This window comes from Ursus arctos, unplaced genomic scaffold (assembly GCF_023065955.2).
Source record: "Ursus arctos isolate Adak ecotype North America unplaced genomic scaffold, UrsArc2.0 scaffold_4, whole genome shotgun sequence".
Taxonomy (NCBI): domain Eukaryota; kingdom Metazoa; phylum Chordata; class Mammalia; order Carnivora; family Ursidae; genus Ursus; species Ursus arctos.
In genome coordinates, this window is record NW_026623056.1 from 69439487 (window position 1) to 69461062 (window position 21576).

General features: G+C 37.3%; 1 long non-coding RNA gene across 1 annotated transcript in view; it reads left to right on the forward strand.

Moving 5' to 3' along the window:
* LOC125281477 (uncharacterized) overlaps positions 1–21576 on the forward strand; it is a 438012-nt gene that overhangs the window by 387420 nt on the left and 29016 nt on the right. The window lies entirely within an intron of this gene.

Here is a 21576-nt window from a genome sequence, read left to right on the forward strand (position 1 = left end):
AATTTAATTGAATTAAAGAGATGCAAAACCAGGGGCGCCTGGGTGGCTCAGTCGTTGAGCGTCTGCCTTCGGCTCAGGGCGTGATCCTGGCGTTATGGGATCGAGCCCCACATCAGGCTCCTCTGCTATGAGCCTGCTTCTTCCTCTCCCACTCCCCCTGCTTGTGTTCTCTCTCTCGCTGGCTGTCTCTCTCTCTGTGTCAAGTAAATAAATAAAATCTTTAAAAAAATAAAAATAAAAAAATAAAGAGATGCAAAACCAACACAAAAACCATAAACTAAATCTTTTTTTTTTTTTTTTTTGGTATAGAAAGAGTTGGGGGGAGGGGCAGAGGGAGAGGGAGAGAATCTTAGCAGGCTCCACGCCCAACATGGAGCCCAACATGGGGCTCAATCTCCCAACTCTGAGATCATGACTTTAGCTGAAATCAAGAGTCAGATGCTTAACCGACTGAGCCACCCAGGTGCCCCATGAACTAAACCAATTTTTTAAGGAAAATATCTTTAATTTTATGTAAAGAGTAAAGATCAAAAAAAATTAGAAATAAGAAAGAGAATACAACAAATAGGAAATGAAAAAGCATAGGGTAATCTTGTTGACGAAGGTAATTGCAGTCTTCTTGAAGAAATACAGTAGTGCTCTTGTCTGTAAAGGGATACATTCCAAGACACCCCCCACCCAGTGGACACCTGAAAACACAGATAACACCAAACCCTGTATTTGCCATATTTTTTCTTATGCATATATACCTATGACAACGTTTAATTTATAAATTAGGAACTGTAAGAGATTAACAACAATAACTAATAATCAAATAGAACAATTATAACAATATATTGTAAAAAAAAGTTACATGAATGTGGTCTTTCTCCCTCTCAAAGTATCTTATTGTACTGTACTCAACCTTCTTGCAGTAATGTGAGATGATAATGTATGTGCCTATGTGATGAGATGAAGTGAAGAGAATGATGTGGGCATTGTGACATAACAGGCTACTATTGTCCTTCTGATGATATGAGGGGAGGTCACTGCTTCCAGAGTGTGGGTAACTGAAACTACAGAAAGCAAAACTGCAGATAAGTGGGGGACTATTGTACTAGCAAATATAATTTGTATAGAGTATTAAAATAATACCCCATAATATACCAATACTTCCATTTATCTCAGCCATTTGTACATAATTTAAATGACCAAAATCTAGTATTTGACCTTACCATATGAGAACACTATGTCTCTCCGTGTAGTGAAGTTTTCTTATATGGCCCAAAAATATGTTTTAAGTATTTTTTTATAATTTTATATTTTTGTGCAAATCTGAATCATTTCTTTCCATTACATTTTTATCTGGTTATTGCTGAATTAGATGAGTCACAGAATTCCATACACACTACAGTTTGGATGTAAACAGAAATTATAGTACCCATAATCTAGTCTTTTTCTCAAATTCACACCCAGAATTTGTCAGAAAAACAGTTTTCAATCTCTTTAAATGTACTCTGATCTACTGTATTAGAAAATATTCAATCTTTCGAACATAATTTCTTGGGAATTGCAAGCCAATTGGAAATTCAGATCTGCCACTTAGCAGAATCTGAATTCCAGTTTTGGCTCAGGTAAGGGAACATATTTAAAAATATCAACATTTTTTATCAATATCATTAAATTGTGTGTAGGGTTTTTTGGTAATTTTTAAAAAAGATTATTTATTTTAGAGAGAGAGAAAGCACAACAAGCGGGAGGAGGGACAGAGAGAGAGGAAGAGGGAGAGAGAGAATCAAAGCAGACTCCCCACTGAGCATGGAGCCTGATGTGGGGCTCGATCCCAGGACACCAAGATCATGACCTGAGCTGAAATCAAGGGTGGGACGCTCAACCTACTGATCCATCCAGGTGCCCCATGTGTAGGTTTTTAAACTTTTTACATATACTTTCCATTTCATTTCATAAAAATTTTATAAAATGCTTCATTTTATTTATTTATTTATTTTTACTTTTGGTAGATATGCTACAGTTAAAAAAAATACATGTTCACTTACTAGGGACCCACATTTTACTTTCTGCTACATTTGTTTATCGTATCATTACTCCTTGAGTTTTAGGATTTAATGCTCTTGGGAAAGCCTCTTCCTCACAAACACCTGCCCCCACCTCCCCTACTTGTCATGTGTCATTTGGTTTATTGGTGTGGTAAGGGCAGAGCTGACTCACAGGATCCCTGTAGAAGACTGGACATTAGGATATGGGCCTCTATGGGAATAGCAAAGTGGTATCTCAAGCCTCATCTGCAAAGGTTGATCTGGTCCAAGTCCTTCCAGATTTCATTCTTCTTACTCTAACAACCCACATCTAATAATAGGCAAAGAGCGCCATCACTAAGAACTTTAGGAGGGACAAGCTTCTGCCACTGTCTGTGTTCCAGGATCTCATCCTATGAATGTACTTTTCATAGACTGGGATACTTCACACTTGCCAACCTAGGCTTGAAGAGGATCAATCTATGTCATTGTTTCCCCAATTTGTTAGCATCAAGTATTTTTTCATTCACGACTGCTCCACCTAGAATATTTAACAGAAACTGATCACTCAAAGATGAGATGAGCATAGATGTTCATAGAGGAAAGTAGAGAAGTCATACTCTAAATATATTCAATCATAAAAAGAATTTAGAATATATTCTAAAATAAATGGGAATGTAGTATGTGCCACAAAAAGTAAAATACACCAATGAGGGTAGATTTGAAATACCAGCTCAAAGCAGACTTTCACCCTTGAGCCCTGGGTCCTTAATTAGGAACTTACTATACGTCAGACATTGTGTATAAGAAATGGGCATGTAGGGGCACCTGGGTGGCTCAGTCGTTAAGCATCTGCCTTCGGCTCAGGGCGTGATCCCAGAGTCCTGGGATCGAGCCGCACATCAGGCTCCTCTGCTGGGAGCCTGCTTCTTACTCTCCCACACCCCCTGCCTGTGTTTCCTCTCTCGCTGGCTGTCTCGCTCTCTGTCAAATAAATAAATAAAATCTTTAAAAAAAACAAAAGAAAGAAAGAAATGTGCATATAGGGACACCTGGGTGGCTCAGTCCATTGAGCGCGCTGCTCAGGTCATGATCCCAGGGTCCCAGATCAGGCTACTTGCTCAGTGGGGAGCCTGCTTCTCCCTTTGCCTGCTACTCCCCCGGCTTGGGCTCCCTCCCTCCCTTTCTCTCTCTCTCTGACAAATAAATAATAAAATCTTTTTAAAAATGTGCATATATAATCACATTAAATCTTTCCATCAGTTAGGTTTTATTATTGCCCTTCATTTTTAGATAAGAGAACTAAAATTTAGAGAGATTAAGAAATTGGTTCTCTGTGATACAGACAATAAATATTCGAATCTTGATTCAAATGCTAATTTTGCACCTGACTGTAAGTTTCTAAGCACAATGTTATAATGTTGTTATGTTTTTATTGATTGGAAAGGATTGAAATCCAATTCACAGTTTAAGAAAAAGCAGAAATCATAGAAAAGACTCCAAGGGGATTCATAGGAACCAAAGACAGGAATGTAGCTGGGCCTTGGGATCATAAGAAACCAGGCATAGAACCCCTTCCAAACTCAGTTTCCATCCACCTCTACTCTTATCACATCACCCCTTCCCACACCCTCTACTTATTCCCTCCCCCTCTACTGTCCCTGCCAGCTATCACTGGCTTACTCACTTTGGTGCACATGGTGGAAAACCAGTTACTGTGAGCTTTCTATGTCCTAGTTCATGCACTCAAAGCCCAAAAAGATGAACTTGACTCACTTTGGAACACAAAGCCCATAATTCAAGGGGATGGAAAACTTTGACCAGGTTTAGGTCATTGCCCATTATATAACAATAATTAATTCATTCATTAGATCAAAATTATTTTGGGAATGCTCCATGTGTCTCACACTGTCCTGATACAAGGGTGAACCAGACAGTCAAGTGGGGAGAGTCAGGTAATAAATAAGTTAAAATATAAATATCTGAGAGGCAAGGACATATATAAAATAAATATGTAGACCAATTTCTAATGGTGCTAAATTAAAAAAGTAATATATATAGCAAGCAATGGGGTGGAGGTCAACATTAGATAGAGATATAAGAGGGTATTTCTTGGAGATGACATTTGAGCAGAGACTTAAATGACAAGGAGAAACCAGCCATCAAAAAATGAAGAAAGATGGTTGCAGGAAGAGAAGATGAAAGGTACAAAAGCAATGAACTGAGAATACTAGTCAGCAAGGATGGCTAGAACTTAGTAAGTGGATGGGAGAAAGGTAACAGATGAGTTAGGGGCCAGAGAGAGAGAAAGAGAGGCAGGAACTAAAAATCTGTATGGGAGGCATTTGAATGTTACTCAAAGTAGAAAAGTTATAGCCAGAGGGAGGGTGCTCTGATTTGCCCAAGTTAGGCCTGGTATCCCTTGGGTTATATTTTAATGTGGCTGCTGTTGCTATAGCCAGAGGGCAAGAGGAGGAGGAGGGGTATTTCCCTGCGGGAGCCGAGGTTCTGGGCAGATAAAGGAAGAAACAATTCTGTGCTCTTCTCAGTTCTGTTCAAGCACTTCTGTTATAAATGCCCTTAACCGTTAGTCCCCATATATTGCCAAGCACCGACAGCCACTGTTCTTGCAAAACCAGCTTTATTTAGAAGGTTATATTTTCTACTAGTTTTAAATATTTTAAATTTTCTGTTCTTCCATGGAATTTTAAGGCTTTTTGAAAGGGCTAGCTCAATTAGAATATCATCCAATGTTGGAAACTTATCTTTGTAATGCCGATTTATTGACTGATTACCTGGCGGCTAATATCTACTCGAATATTGTCTATTGCCTCTAGGCATTGGCTTCCAGTTAGATTTCATCGGGCTTTCTATCTTAAATTCCCTATCTTCCAAGCTCTGCTATTTGCCATGCTTATTTTCTGTTTTCTTAAGAAAAATTATTGCATCCTGAGGGTGTCTGCTAGATCTCAGGCAAGAGCATCCCACAGCTCTAAAAGCAAGTCAAACTAATGGGAAAACGGAGTAAAATAGAAAGGGATGCCAGGAGAAAGGAGAGACTCTGAGAGCAAAAAAGAAAAGGGAAACTATAGACAGTCGAGATAGGAGTCATATCAAAAAACAAATGGCCTGAAGAGTTATGAATTGCTGCAGCAGAATTAATGGGATGGAAAATTTCTCAAGGAAAGGAGCCAAGTAAAAGGAAGAAAAAACAGCATAAAAGCAAGAAAAAAAAACAAAAACAAAATAGGAGTAAAGAAAAAATTTAAAACCACCAAGTACAAGGTGAAAGTGGAAAACAAAAGAATGGATAAATTAAGAAATGGTGCACTGCATTAAAGCAAATGTATTCTGTTTTCTTTATTCTTATCTTTAACTGGCTTTGCATTTCTCCAGTAGCAAAGCCAAACTGAAAGGATAATTTTGTTTATGTACCCAATTTGCATAATTGTGCAATATAAATTACAATGCTAATTAAGGACAGCCCTTGGGCTTCTGGAATTGGGTCAAAGTGGCTCCCTGAGTGCAAGGAGGTTGGGGCATTGGCTCTGTCCCCTCTCCCACCGCAGGGAAGCCAGGCAAGAGAAAAGAACCTTTCTGACAGTGTGTGAAATCTTGTCAGAATTTGTTGAAGACCCAGAACTGTACATCTCACTCTAAAACTTGGCTTTTAAAATCATCTTTGTGTGATTCTGCAATGAGGCACTTGAAAGCTAAAAGTTCTCTTAAAGGCTGTATTGGTTATCTTTTTATAAGGGTTGGGTTTTTTTTTTCTCACCTTTTTTTTATTCAGGGAAAAAAATTTTTTTTCAAACTGTAGATAACTGAGTGTGAACCTGGCATGCAATATTTTCTCACTGGACTGTTGCCAGAATTGTCCCAAACCAGGGTGTATGCGTGCCCTGTTCTTCCTGAGCCCAGGGAAGACGACAAGCTGATTTCGGAGCTTTAGTTAAATTCATGTTCTTAAAACGAACTAAGCTATTGCACTGTAACTACATCAAAAATTCAGTCCCAGAGAGTTTATTCCCTGTTTTATTCATAATAGGGGTCTGGAAGATAGAGGGTTCATATAATCCTTAGCTCAGATTTTTCGAGAGCATTTCTGAGTTCTATAGTGAAGGTTGGCGTAATTACAATGGAGGAGTCCCTATTTAAGCCTGTTTTGAAGGTGGTGCTTTGTGAGCTTTTTTAGCCACTGAACCCCAACCTCAAGCAAAGCTTACATACAAAATAGAAAGAAGTATACCCCAAATCGCTCAGGTTGTAGTAAGGATGGGCCGGGGCGGGGTGGGGGGGCAGCAGTGAGGAAGCCTAACGTCCTATCTGAGGCTTTTCTATCCACCTTCCCCTCTTCTCCTCCACCTTCTAAGAGCATAGAAGCCAACTCTATGAGGAATTTTTTTTATCTACCTAACTTGGGTAAGAGCAGTTAAGGATGTTGGTTGCTTAAGCCTTCTTTTGACTTTAAGACCAAGAGGTTCTTTTCACTGAAATCTTTATAGGAATTATTGGAAAATATGTGGGGTCTATTTTCTATCCTATGTTACTTTATTTTCTAGAGCAATATTTTCCAAACACTTTAATGTCAAGGCATACAAAAGAAGCTACCATTTCTATGGAACACTAGGGTAAACTGGAAGAGAATTGCTCATGTTCCAAGGGGACTGGCTGTGGGGCTCTGGCTAACCCAACCTTCCAGTTACTTGAGACCGCCATGGATAAATTTTCCAACTTACTCCTGCTATATGAGACAATACGCTTCCCATTTTGTTAAAGTTAGTCTGAATTGAGGTTCATTTTCAACTGGAAGATTCCTTATTGATACATATTTTCATTTTCTAAAATTCAGATCTAATAGGTCATGTTCTAGTTTAAAATGCTCCAGGACTCAACATTTCATATAGGATGAAGTCCAGATCTTTATCTAATTATAACTAATATATAGGCTTACCTAAAATATAATCAATACAGAGATGGTATTCTATCTCACTGGTTTACTGATGACAATGTTAGCGAAGAGTGGACAGGGTGATCAGTGTCTCTAGTCTTCTTGGTGTCTCTTTATTAAAATAGTTGAGCAGCCCTCAACAGACAGGTTGCTTGCTATTCCTGGAGCCGATACACATTTTGGTAGATTTTCTTTCTTTTTTTCTTCAATTCCTCAGGATTTACTCATTCTTGCCCCTTTTTTCTAGCATATACTCTGATCCTACTTGTAAAGGCATAATCTTACAATGTAGACATTTTACAGAACACTCCTTCTGGGGGTTGCATATATATCGAGAGGAATTACTGTGGAGCCAATAGAGCACTGTTTCTCAAAGTGTGGTTCCTGGACCAGGAGTATCAGCCTCACCTGGGAAATTGTTAGTAATGCAAATTCATAGGCCCAACCTCAGATCCACTGAATCCAAAAATCTGGGCGTGGGGCCCAGAAATCTATGTTTGAATAAGGTGATTCTCTTGCACAATAAAGGATGCACACCATTGTCAAGGAAGATCAGGCTTGGAGAACATCGTGGTTGAGGATTTCCTAAAACTCACTCTTTCCCTACTCCATATACTTTGTCCATGCCTTGTTAAACTTGTGTCTCATTGGCATTTTCTTTTCTATGGAGAACTCATTCATTCCAGGGATGAATATTTCCTAATCAACTGGATTTGTGGTTTAACAATTTCATGCCCACTTTGCATGAAGTATTTAGTTCTCACTTCCCTGGATTATTCTTGGGAGACTGGAAAAATCAAATGAATTAGATTTTTATTAATCACCTGCCATCATAGCGCCTTCAGGGTGGAATTTTGAAATTATCATATGCTCCCCCTCTTAGATTTGCCTTCTTGCTGATTTCAGGTTAGCATTAAAATCCTATTTCTTAGGCATACAAAAATTGATGACATTATCCAATACAAAATAATCCATACTGCATGGCAAGAATCCACCATTCTCAAGTTAAACTCATGTCATGCAAAGTCTACCAAGAAGGCAAAATACATTTGCATAAAGTGAACTTCAACGATACTTGCATCCCAAGTAGACATTGCTTTAAGCCCTATTTAGTTTTCAAGTATCATCAGCTCTGGAGCCAGACTTCTTCAGCTCAGATTTTGATTCACTGTTTTCCTGTCATGGGACCCTGAGAAACCTTCTGTGCTTCGGTTTCTTTATCTGCCTGTCACAGAGAACATATTTAATAAATTTTAGCTCGTGTAATAGTTGAAGCCACATTCTGCAAAGGATGCCCACTTGTAGTCAGGGAAGATTCATCTAAGCATTTATCTCTAAAAACACATAGAAACTTACAATTTGAAGACAGAGAATTGGTTGGGAATGATTAAATATATACTGGGAAATGAAAAAGTGAATAGTTCTTATAAAACTAGCAGTATATACTCAAACCTAATATAACTTTCATCGGCATAAAATGAGATTTAGTAAAGTTTTCAATTTACCCAAGCCCAGAAATTGGCACCAGTTTTAGCTAAAATGGTAGTTCTGTTATTACTTATCTGTCTTGTTTTCATTTGACTATGCAAGTCCTTCTTCCTTTTTTGAGAGCCTTGTTCTCTTCTAACCCTTCTGGTTTAGAAGATGTTACCTTAATGTTTATGTATGGGCTGGGCTGATGTGCTGTTACTTCCATGCCTATAAGCCCACATTGTGTGAACATTGTGGAAAATGTTCTAAAATTTGTAAATAGCTCAAAGTTTATGTTAAGATAAGATTCCTGATATAAACAAGTCCAAAAGAGGTTTGGCTTCTGTCTACTTTGGATGCAAAAGCCTGCCAGGAATTATTAATTATCCCAGGAATGTCGCTGATCCCTGTTGCCGTACTCTTTGGGTGTCTGGGCTTAGAACCGTACTGTTTTTCCATTTTATATGCTGTATCTTATTGGCTACGTTTGTGTCTTTCTAGTTACATCCATCCTATGCTTTCTAGAATTGATAATTCACTTAAATATTACATGTCTGATGATATATATTTACTAAAAATATATTAAATGCCAGGTCCTGTTCTAGGCATTAAAAATACAGTAGTAACTGGAGTTCTTGCCATCATGATGCTTATATTACTTTAGTGAAATAAACGAATTTCCTAGAAGACAGAAACTAAAGTTTATTGTGTCTTCCTTGTTCTTAACAGAGTGCTTGGGACATAAATAGATGCTCAGTAAAAACTACTAGATTATTAAAGTTAATATTATATTTAAGATATTAGAAACTTTTGAGGAGTCTGGCTGAAGGAAATTCATCAAGTTTAGATTTACAGAGTGAGAGATTATTTGAGCTGCAAGGTACTTAAAAGGATACCTAGTGAGAAGGCTCAGCTTTTAGGTGAAATAACAGAAAAAATACCTGTGTTAGTAATTAAAAATTAACTGTAACTGTGTAGCATGCTGTACACCCCACAGACTTCATAGGGGTCATGGGAAGTATTAGAAAGAGTGCTGAGTTGGGGATAAAGAAACCAGGGTTGGCTTGGTCACTTAGTAGCTGTATGACTCTAGGAAGTCTCTAAAGTTCACAAAATCCATATAAAATGGCTTATTCGAACTTTCAGGAATGTTGTGAGAACTAAAGGAATAGAATATTCTGAAGCCCTTTGATACATTTTTTTATAAGTGTTAACTATTTTTCCAGGCATACAGGATTGGGTTTGGGGAATGTGTCTTGAATGGAAAGATACTGATGAAAATAGGGAATCTTTGGGACAAGGGGGAAAGTATCCTAATTCATAATCATTTAGGACTGCCATGAAATTATCCTTCCCCCCAAATCTGAAATGTGTTTAAATACCTTTAAGAATGTGTAACTTCATCATCGAGATATTCAACCACAGAGTACACACAGTTGAGACCATTATTGTATGGTAGAGCCAATCAAAAATATCTAATCTCTCTTATTGTCAAATATTTGATACAGAAAACAAATCACAATCTAAGTATTTCTCAGGCTAATCATGAAAATGTCTAGCATATTTGGTGGACAATTTCTTGGATGATTAGTTAGTTTGCTCTTTGTTTTTTAGTAGGTACAACCATATTGTGAGATGTTCCATGTTTATGAAACTTATAACTGTGAACTGACATAATGCATTTTGGGTGAGCCAAGGCAGTAGTGCAAACATTTCATTAAACTTCAGACCAACACTTTGGGTTGTATATTTATTTCAAGATAGATTTTTAAATATTATTGAAAATACATTTCTCATTGCCACTTTTTGATTTCCATTTTACATTGTGGGAAATGCATTAGACTGAAAACCAGCAAACATGAAAACTGGGTCATCAATTCACCCAGCTTGAATATGTTGTCTTTGGAGACGTCTTCTCTGCACACCCCCACATCCCCCGATAGAGTTAAACATTCTTCTTTGGTGCTATCCTCTAATTTACGCTATCTTCCTCTATCATACTTTTGTGTTCACATGCCTGTCTTTTCTATCAGACAGTAAGTTCCCTGATAGGAGACAGTTAGTCTTTTTCTTCTTGGTAACTTTGGCACTGGGCCTGGCACACCATGGATGCACAATACATGTTTATTGACTCAAACAAATTCTATTGAAATTAGTATGAACCTTTGATTAACTCTGGAAAAATGCTGCAAGGTTAAGACTCTCAGAAAGTATTTTTATTTTGATTCTGATTAAGCAATCGTTTGAACCTCAGAACTTTTTAGTGCTTGATTTAGAGACATAGTAACCCGGGCAAATAACACTTAGATTTTTATATTCCAAAAAAAAAATACTTATCCTTTAAGGGAATGAATCTACTGAGGAAATTCATAGAAGCTGAATGTAAGTGGGTAAAACAAAGTGACTCGTGTGTGTGTGTGTGTGTGTGTGTGTGTGTGTGTGTGTGATTTGGAGGTTAGATTGGAGAAGGTTGTATCAAGATAGAGGATCTTGTCTGACAGTCACTAGTTGTAACAGACACTGCTGGAAACTTACTCAATATCCACTTCTCCTTTCTTACTTAACAGCCATGCCAATTAAGTGGGAATGTGTCCCGCTAAAAATCTTGCTTTGGCAGCTTCCAGTGCAGATAGAAGTGAGTCATGTGACCCAGTTTTGGCCAATGATAAAATTCCCTTATTCCCTTTGCCATCCTTCCAGATGGATGCCTGGAGGAGCAATCATCTTGCAATCATGAAGATTAAATCCACATTTTGGAACTGGTTTTAATAAGAATACAAAAGAAATTTGGATTCTTGATGACCTTGAGCCACAATACTAATCCTGCTCTTCCTATCCATGGGCTTGTTGCATGAGACCAATAAACCCCTATTTATTTAACTCACTGTTGGGTTTTCTTGAAATCAAACACAGGTCTGATACATTTGCCCTTCCACGGAAGAGGGTAGGACATGACTTGTGAAGTCTGATGAGACTCTACTCTACTAAAACATCTCAGCTTCTGATGCAAGGGAATTGCCATGAATGACATGTGGTGTCTGATCATTTTGTGTCTTTCTTTTTTAGTTTCTCCTGAAGCCTAGGGTTAAAGAACCCATGAAAGTTGTCTTGAGGTAAATATGTAATTTCAGTGGATATCAAAGGTAAATTTAATCACTATATGGATGCCTAGGTTTGAAAAAAATCAAATAAGCAACATCCCTCACATAATATTGCTTTAATTAAGTTGTATTTCTCTCTGGGTGTGATACATGGTGCAGAAGCACAATCAATGAACATTGGCGATCTGCTTAAATCTTGCTTTTTTGCCCTATTTGTATAATTTATTGTGTCAGTGGTTCTAAAGTGGTGTGCTTCTGCAGCTCAGCATCTGAAAATCCTTTCCAGATGTTCTGAAAATGTTTCATTAATTTGTATATTTTATTTTTGATAAGTAAGTACACATGCTTGTGACCGAAAGAGAAAACACCCTTCTTTTAATCCCAGAGGATTATATTTGGCCTTGAGAATAATTGATTCATGCCCTGCCCACTCCACCCTTATTATTCAAATAGAGATTATTGAAGAAAGCCCTGCCCCATAAATTTAGCTGACCCAAAAATAAAAGGGGAAAATACTTTTTTAATGGTTTCTGTGTAGGATCTGAGTATGACTCCATTTTTTTCCTCCATTAAGAATCATATGATCCTAGGATAGGTTCCATTTCTAAGAATCAACACTGGAACAACGTTTTAAAACAAAGAGTGATAATGTCTGTGGTGGCATTTATCCACCGAGGTAATTTCTCTGGTTGGTGAATTTCAGGACTAGAAACCAGGCCTACTATTTCTTGCCTTGTGAGACAATAAAGAGAGGAGGAAAACTGCTCTGTATATTCACATGAAGAACCATCTGTTATGGGTGACTATCATTATGTACACCATGTTTCTCTTTATCTATCACAGTTCATTGTCTTTGAGCAAAGTGCTTATCCATGGGGAGTGTATGCATGTGTGTTTATACACATGCACATGTATGTGCGTGTGCACTTCATTTGTGAAATATTTATACCTTGAACTGAAGGAGATGGCTTAGCTCAACGTCTGTACCATGTATTTTCTAGTATCTGATCCTTTACCATAGAGAATGGAAACTAAAACTAAAATTGCATTTGTTAGACTCCTTGCAGCTTGGTTTCTGAGTGTGATTATGTTTGACGGACCACATGTCCTCACATAGCATTTAGAAGGTAATAGTGAGAAAAAGGTCTCATGGTGGGCTGATTGTTTATTTTTAATGAGTTTTATTAGGGAAAACTATATATAGAATACAGTGCACACATTTTAAGTGTATAGTTTGATGAGTTCTGAGAAATTTATAGACCTGTGTAACCAGTATCAATATGAAGGTCCATAATAAATCCCTCATCACAGAAAAATCCCCCGTACCATCTTCCAGCCACTCCCCCAGTTCCCAATTTAGGCAACTATTGATCTACTTTCTGTTACCCCAGATCACTGTTATCTTTCATAGAGATTCAAGTAAGTGGAATCATGTATGCATCCTCGCTAACTCTGCCGTATTTCACTCAGCATACTGTTTCTGCAATTTGTCCATACTACTGATGTGGTAGACAGGATTCTATGATGGCCCCCAAGATTCTTGCCTCCTGGTGTATACACACCTTCTCTCAGTTATTCAAGCTAACGTTAATCCAGGTGCTATTAGGAAAGAAGTTTTTCATTTGTAATTAGCGTCTCTAATACATTTATTTTAAGTGGGAAGATTTTCCTGTTGAGCCTGCCCTAAGCAGATGAGCCTTTAGAAAAAGTTAGAGATATCTGAAGCATGAGAGAAACGTCGCTGTTGGCTTTTAAAAAGAAAATGCCCATGTTATCGAAAAGGTCTTGAGGCAGGGAGCACCAGGCAACCTCTAGGAGCTGAGAACAGCCCTGTGTTGAGAGCCAACAAGAAAGCTGCCACCTCAGTGTTACAGTGATAAAGAACTGAATTCTGTCAACAACCAGGTGAACGTGGCCTATGTGAATAATCCTCCGATTCAGGGTTGCTTATGAGCCTGCGAGCAGTGTAGGCCAGTACTGAGGTCTCATCTGAAAGTTAATTTGGGAAGGGACCACTCTCAGCCTCACTTAATGGGATTGTTAGCAAGATTCAGTTCCTTTGGGGTTGTTAGACTGATGGCGTCAGATCCTGGATCGCTGTTAGCCAGAGGCACCTTTGGTTTGTTGCCTTGTGGGCCCCCCTCCCCAAGATGGCAATTCGCTTCAACAAAACCAGCAAGGAAGAGAGTCTGCTAGTAAGATGCTACAATCTCTAGTAATATAATCACAGAAGGGACAGTCCCTCCAACAATGAGATACTTCATTTGTCAGAAAGAAATTGCTAAAGGAGAAAGAGGGGATTGCACAAAGCCATGAATTCGTTTGGTAGCTGGGATTACTGGGAGCTAAAATCTACCAGGTTTAAAAATCTACCACCATGAATAGTATTCCATTATACGAATATACCATTCAACTGTAGATAGACACTTAGCTTAATGCCAGATTTGGATTGTTAAGGAAAAGAAAACAAGAGTTGCTATGAACATTCAAAGTGTAAGTGTTTGTGTGGGCACGTTTCATTTGTCTTGAGTGAAACTGTAGGGTCATATAGAAAGGGTAAGTTTAATCCAAATAAGAAACTGCTCCAAATGCTTTCCAAAATGATCCTACCCTCCTAACAATGTACAAGTGATTTTACACTCCTAACAACATACGAGAATGTATCCGAGTTCCAGTTGGTCCGTATCTCCACTTGAAACGGTCAGTCGGCTTAATTCTAGCCATTCGAGTGGAAATATAATGGTATTCATTATGGTCTTAATATGCATTTTCCTAGTATATATTAGGTATGTTAAGCATCTTTTTATATACCAAGAGGCTATTTGTGGATCTTCTTTTGTGAAATACGTTTAAATGGGTTGCCCACTTTTTATTTTTAAATTCTTTATTATTGAAGTATAATTGACATAAAGTGTTACATTAGTTTCAGATATACAACATATTAATTCAACAACTCTGTACATTGCTCAGTGCTCACCATGATAAGTGTAGTCAACAACAGTGTTACTACAGTATTATTGACTCTATTCCTTATGCTGTACTTTTCATCTCCATGATTTATTTTATCACTGGATGTTTGTAGTTCTTAATCTTCATCTATTTCATTCATCCCCCGCCCACCTCCCATCTGGCAACCCATTTTTTAATTTGGGTTCTTTTAATTATTGAGTTTTAAGAGTTCTTCATATATTCTGAATACAACCCCTATATCAGATATATGTATTTCAAATGCCTTTTCTCAGTTTGTGGCTTGCATTTTCATTTTTTAACACTCAACTGAAGAGCAGTTTTATATTCGATGAGGTCCATTTTATCCATTTTTTTTCTGTTATGACTGATATGTTTTGAACTATTTATGAAAATATTTTTATGTCAAGATAAAAAATACTATATTTTTATCCCAGGAGTTTTATGATTTTAGCTTTCATTTTAGTATCTGGGATCTACGATGAGTTAATTTTTTTGCACATTTTGAGGTAAGGGTTGGTAATTGTTTATTTGTAGATACTTCCTATTTTTCCGTCACCATTTGTTGAAAAATCTTTCCTTTCCCTATTGAATTATTTCATCTAAATTATTGTGTCTAAAATCACATGACCATATTTGCATGGTCTTCTTTTAAACCTTAATTTTGTTCCATTAATCTATATGTGTATTTTTTCACAAATACCATTGTCTTGATGACAGTAGATTTGTTGGAAATCTTGGCATCTGTGAATTCCAATTTTGTTCTTTTATCACGGTGTTTGGCTATTTTAGATCCTTTGCATTTCCCTCTAACTTTTCAAATTAGGTTGTCAATTTTTCTCAGAAATAAATCTTGTTGCTGGGATGCCTGGGTGGCTCAGTCGGTTACGTGTCTGCCTTAGGCTCAGGTCATGATCCCAGGACCCTGGGATCAAGTCCCACATCAGGCTCCTTGCTCAGCAGGGAGCCTGCTTCTCCCTCTGCCTGCTGCTGCCCCTGCTTATGCTCTCTCTCTCTGACAAATCAGTAAGTAAAATCTTTAAAAAATAAATAAATCTTGCTGGGATTATGGATAAGATTGTATGAAATCTATAGATACTTTAGGAAGAACTGGTAACTTTTAATATTTAGTACCCTAATCCATGAACATGGTATCTATCATTCTCCATAATGGTTTTTTTAAATTTCTTAGCAATGTTTTAGCGTTTTCAGTGCAGGTCTCGCACTTTGTTTAATTCTAAGTATTTCATGGTTCTAGGTGCAATTGTAAATATTTAAAAAATTAATTCTCTTTTGTTCATTACTAGCACATAAAAATATAATTGATTTTTAACTTGACCTTGTCTTGTGCAATCTTGTTATACCCACTTGTTAATTCTAGGAGCCTTTTTGTAGGTTTCTTAAGAGCATTTACATCCATCATCATTTGCTAATTAAAACGGTTTTACTTCATATTTTCACACTGTGTGTCTTTAATTCTTTGTTGTGCTTTATTGCAGTTCACTACAATGTTGGTTAAGAATGTTGAGTGTGGAGATACTTTCCTTGTTCCTAATGTTGGGAAAAAGCAATCTTTCACTCTTCAGTATGACGTCAGCTGTAGGTTTATATAGATACCCCTTATTAGATTGAGAATGTTCCCTTCTACTACTAGTGTCCTGAGATAATAAATGGGTGTCGAATTTTGTAAAATGCTTTTTCTGATTCTAGTGAAATGATCTAATGGTTATTCTCCGTTATGCTGTTAATTTGATGAATTATAATGATTGATATTAAAAAGTTAAATTAACTGTGCATTGCTGAAAAAGCCCCATATGGTTATAACATATTCTCCCTTTAAAGATTTACTGGATTAAATTTGCTAATATTTGTTCAGGATTTTTGTGTCTGAGTTCATAAGGAATATTTGTACTTTTCATGTAATATTTTGAATCAAGGTAATGCTGTTTCATAAAATGAATTAAGGAATATTCCACTTTCCTATAATTTTCTTGAAGAGTTTGCATAGATTGACATTATTTTTTTCTTAAGTCTGTGATAGAATTCACCAGTGAAGCCATCTGAATCTGGAGATTTCTTTGTGGAATCACTTTAAATTATAATTCCAATTTCTTTAACAGATGTAAGACTATTCAGATTTTCTGTTTCTATTTCTTTTTGAGCCATTTGGTAATTTGTACCTTTTAAGGAATCTGTTCATTTTATCTGTCTTTTTAATGCCTTGGCTTAACACCGTCATAGTATTCACTTATTGTCCTTTTAACATCAGTAGAATTTAAAATTATGTCTCCTTTTACATTCTTAATACTGTTGATATATATCTCCTCACTTTGTTTCAGTGTATTTTCCTTTGTATTTTTCCTGCTTAGGGTTGGTTGTGCATCTTATAGAGTTAAGTTTTTCTGAAATTTGGAAAACTTGTTCATTACAGCTTCAAATATTTGCTTTGTTACCACCCCTTTCTGGGACTTCAATCGTACAGGTTTTAGACTGCTTAACATTGTCTCATAGGTCACTGAAATGCATTTCAATATTTTCTTTATTGCCTTCTTCTCTGTGGAAGAGAACTGTTTTAATATCATTTCATGTTGTTTCCAATGGCTAATTTTTCTACTGGTTATGTGTCTCATTTTCCTAGTTTTTATATGTCTAGTAATTTTTGATTGGATGGTGAACACACACATTTTATGTGGTTGTGGTCAGCAATTATCCCCCTTTAAAGAGTGGTGGCCTCTGTTTTAGAAATCAGTTTAGTTCCTTGCCATTTATCTTGCTCTTTTTTGAGGTTTCTGTTTATTTTTCTTTGGATATAAGTGGAGCAGCCTTTACTTTAGGTATAATTTAGCTGCACAAATGACATGTGGCTTTTGATATCTCTACTGAATTTTGAGAGCGATCAGCAAAGATTCTTCACATTGGCTGGAGTAAACTCAGATCCCCAGCTCTCCCAGTCAATTTTTACCTATTCTCATGGTGTTTCATCCTATATGTATACATCATATTATTTAGCTAAGTCTCTAGGGAGTATTATTAAGATTTCTAGCATTCCTTTTCTGCATAGTTTCCTCTTCTTTGGAATTTTAATTCACTATTTCCATCCTTCTTAGAACTTCTGAATTCCAATCTCTTTCTTCTCTACTTGGTTTGATAGCCATGACCTGCTTAGAACCATCTTTCATGCTCCATGTCCTAGGATATCAAAGTCTGGGTCAGAATCTAGGGCAATCATAAAACTCACCTCATTTGTTTCTCTTTCTCAAGGATCACAGTCTTGAGTTGGCTGTTGTCCAATGTACAGAAATTGTACTTAAACATTTTTAATTGTATTTTTAGTATATTTTTATTTGATATCCCCTTACCTGTGTCCCTCTTCCAGTTTTACTGAGATATAATTGACATTTAGCACTGTGTAACTTTAAGGTATACAGCATAATGATTTGACTTACATGTATTGTCAAATGATTACCACAGTAAGTTTAGTAAAAATCCATCACATCATATAGACATAAAAAAGGAAAAAAGAATATTTCTTTCCTTGTGATGAGAACTCTTAGGATTTACTCTCTTAACAACTGTCATATATACCATACAGGCGTTTTAACTATAGCCATCATGTTGTACATTACATCCTTAATGCTTATTTATGTTATAACTAGAAGTTTGTACCTTTTGACTACCTTCCTTTCAATGACAGTTTAATGTACTTTAGTATACTTTATCCAGTTTTCTATTCACTAAATTCAGGAGAGAGGATCTGATTCTTTTTATATCATCATAGAAGCAGAAGTTCTCTTCTTCCTCTTCCTTCTCTTCTTCCTCCCTTTCCTCCCACCTCCTGCTCTCCCTTCCCTGCCCTTCTCTTCCTCTTCTTCTTCCTCCTCCTTTTCTTCTCCTTGCAAGCATGTTTTTTTAATTTCTTGGTATTTTCAGGATTGTTCTCCAGTGTTCAGTTATTATTTTAATGTGTCTTGAGATTGAGTCATGGAATGTCTGATTTGTTGTGCAGCATGGATTACTCACAGTAATAGTGGCTTCTGGATTCCCAGATTATACCAAAATGGTGAGTTACTGAATGATATTTTAATAAATCTTGTTTTTAACTAGTTACGGTATTAAACAGGATATTTTACACCTAGATTTCTGTCCGATAGACTTAACTTCTTCAATGCAGGTCTTACATAGCTCACTTTCCTAAAATACAATAATGGCTCAGATTTTGCTATATGTCATCTACTTGGGGAGAAACACCAGTATTAGTTTCCTAAGGCTGCCATAATAAATACATTTTTTCGCTCAAAACAACAGAAATTTATTCTCTCACAATTCTGGAGGCCCAAAGTCCCAAATCAAGTTGTCAGCAAAGCTATGTTTGCCCTAAAAGGCTCTAGAGGAGAATCTCCCTTTGCCTCTTCTAGCATCTGGTGAATCCTGAAATTACTTAATTATATCTGCAAAGTTCCTTATTCCAAGTAAGTCCACATTCTGAGGTTCTGAGTGGATATATCTTTTTTTGGGAGGCCACAATTTAACCCACTATAATACTTAATGAAAAGAGTGTCATTTAGTACCGAACTCTTAAATTTCATGTTATAAGCTGATTAGAAAGTGTGAGTGGGAAAGCTAACTTTCCAGGAAATGACTACAATATCATGACATAAAACTTCTCTTTTTATCTCTTTCTCCAACCTCTTTTATTAGATCCTGTGCACAGGTTTATACCATCTGCTATAACAGTCACAAAAGAATGACCTAATACTTTCCTTCCATATAATTACTGATAGATAAATCATGAATGCACAAAAAGTTAGAACTTTGTTCAAGAGAACAAATTAACAGATGTCCAAAGGTGGTGAGTGGTGGTAAAGTGGGTGGGTATGTAAATTTAGAGAAGAAAGATCTAAAGTCTGGGTTCAATTGGAAAGTTTTCATAAATAAGGGGGAATGGGAAGGACCTTGGATTATGAGGGACCAAATGGAGGAAACTTTAGAAGGAAAAAGGAAATAGACCGGTCACAGTGAATAAGGGCCCAGTCTTAGGCATGAGAATGGTGTTCAAGAAGAGGTGGAAAATTCCATAATTAGGTAGTGAACTATGAATTAAATGTAGGATAAGAGTTTACTTTTATGATGTTATGATTTATAATAAATATATATTTGGTCTTTGTCTCCATTGCTGGCTCAGCGCTCCTAAACGCTTTGGAATTTCCAAAGTATGAGAGTATAAAAGTGTCTTCTGCTATGTTAATGTTGACTTTGGAAAGCACCTGAGGAGGGGAGGGGAGAGGGGCTGGAAGTTAAATGGCCAATGGCCAATGATCTAATCAATCGTGCCTATTTAGTGGAACTTCCATAACACCCAACAGGACTAGGTTTGGAAAGGTTCCAAGTTAATGAATACATGGAAATTTGGAGAGACTGGTGTCCTGGAGAAAGCATGGAAGTTCTGCACACTTTCCCCATGCTTGCCCTATACATCTTTTCCATATGGCTGTTTCTGAATTATATGCTTTATAATAAATTAGTAATGTAGTAAGTAAAATGGTTTTCTGAGTTCTAGGAGCTGTTCTAGGAAATTAGTCAAATGCAAAGAGAGGGTTGTTGGAACCTCCAATCTATAGCCAGTTGGTCAGGAGCACAGCTAACAACCTGGACTTGTGACCGGCCCCTGACGTGGTGGGCAGTCTTGCAGGACAGAGCCCTTAACTTGGGGAATCTGATGCTATCTCTGGGTAAAAAGTATCAGAATTGAGTTGAACGGTAGAACACCCAGCTGGCAACAAAGAATTGCTTGGTGGTGTGTGGAGAAACCTCCACACTTGGAATCAGGCACAGAATTATAGCCTTTATCCCACAAGAAATGAAGATCCTCTTGTTTTTGGAGCATGGGTTGGGAATGAGCTTATCTCTTCTAGCTTATTTCCTGCTTCACCCCCTCCTCCTCCAATGTTGTCCCAACTTGGGCTTTCCAGTAGTCTACTCTGCACATTCAAAACCTCTCCCCAATCTTTTGCATTTCTTCAGCCCCTCCCCAAATCTCATAATCTCCTCTCCTCCTTCCTCCAAATCATTTTCACAAATGTTCATAGTGATGCTACTGTCATTTAGAGGTGCACGCGGGCCAGGTGGGACAGACACAGCAGTGGTTCCACCCAATAGGCGTTTTCTTTCACTTCAGACCCACAGCCTATTTAGATGTTGATTATACTTGAATATTCCTGGGTTCGTAGGTAGAGTTTCTATATTTTCTATAGACCCAACCCCACTGCAATGAAATGCAAAGCAGATGTATGTTTATATTTAGCAAATGTGAGAGTGAGTGGTTATTTTCTTAGGCCTCCTAAGGTGGGGCAGGAACCGTTGATGGAGGGAGCAGCAGTTGAAACATGCTGTATTGTCATGTAAATATTCTCGAAGCTCCAGCCCTGGAGTATTACTCTCATCCGCTCATTATTTCATAAGAAAAATACGTGTGCGAAAAAGCATTGCACGCAAAGTTGCCTTTAACACTGTATCTACTCTTAATGTTTCCAATGTTTCAAATGAACAAACATGAGGATTAAAAGCTTGTCACAGTATCTTCACAATGGTTATTTTTAATAAATGAAAACAGCTTTACAGCATAATCTGTGGTGTAAACTGTGGTCAGTTACGCATCTCTGTTTCCCTTCCTGAGTCTGTTCCTCCACACATCACATGACCACAAATAATCAAGTATCGTATAGGCGCTTTGTTTCCCAAGCCTCACACATTTTATAGGAGCACTTGAAAAAGCCCCATCTTGTAGAACGTAGCATACACCTCAGGCAACATATGACCGTGCTAACGGGTTGTCAGAGGAAAACCATCCAGAGCCATGATTATTAGAAAAAAAAAAAGTAAACAAAATACAAATTAGGTAGACTTGCTAGACAAACTTTTTCAGAAGTGTCTCCTCTCCTTTCAAACAACAAAAACAAAGCAATGCAGAAAAGAGTAACCACAGATTCTGGAGAAGGAAGAAGAATGTTATAGCTGCTCTTTCCTACGCCAAGGTTATCTGCTCCTCGCATCACCCAATCCTAACTAGAAGGTA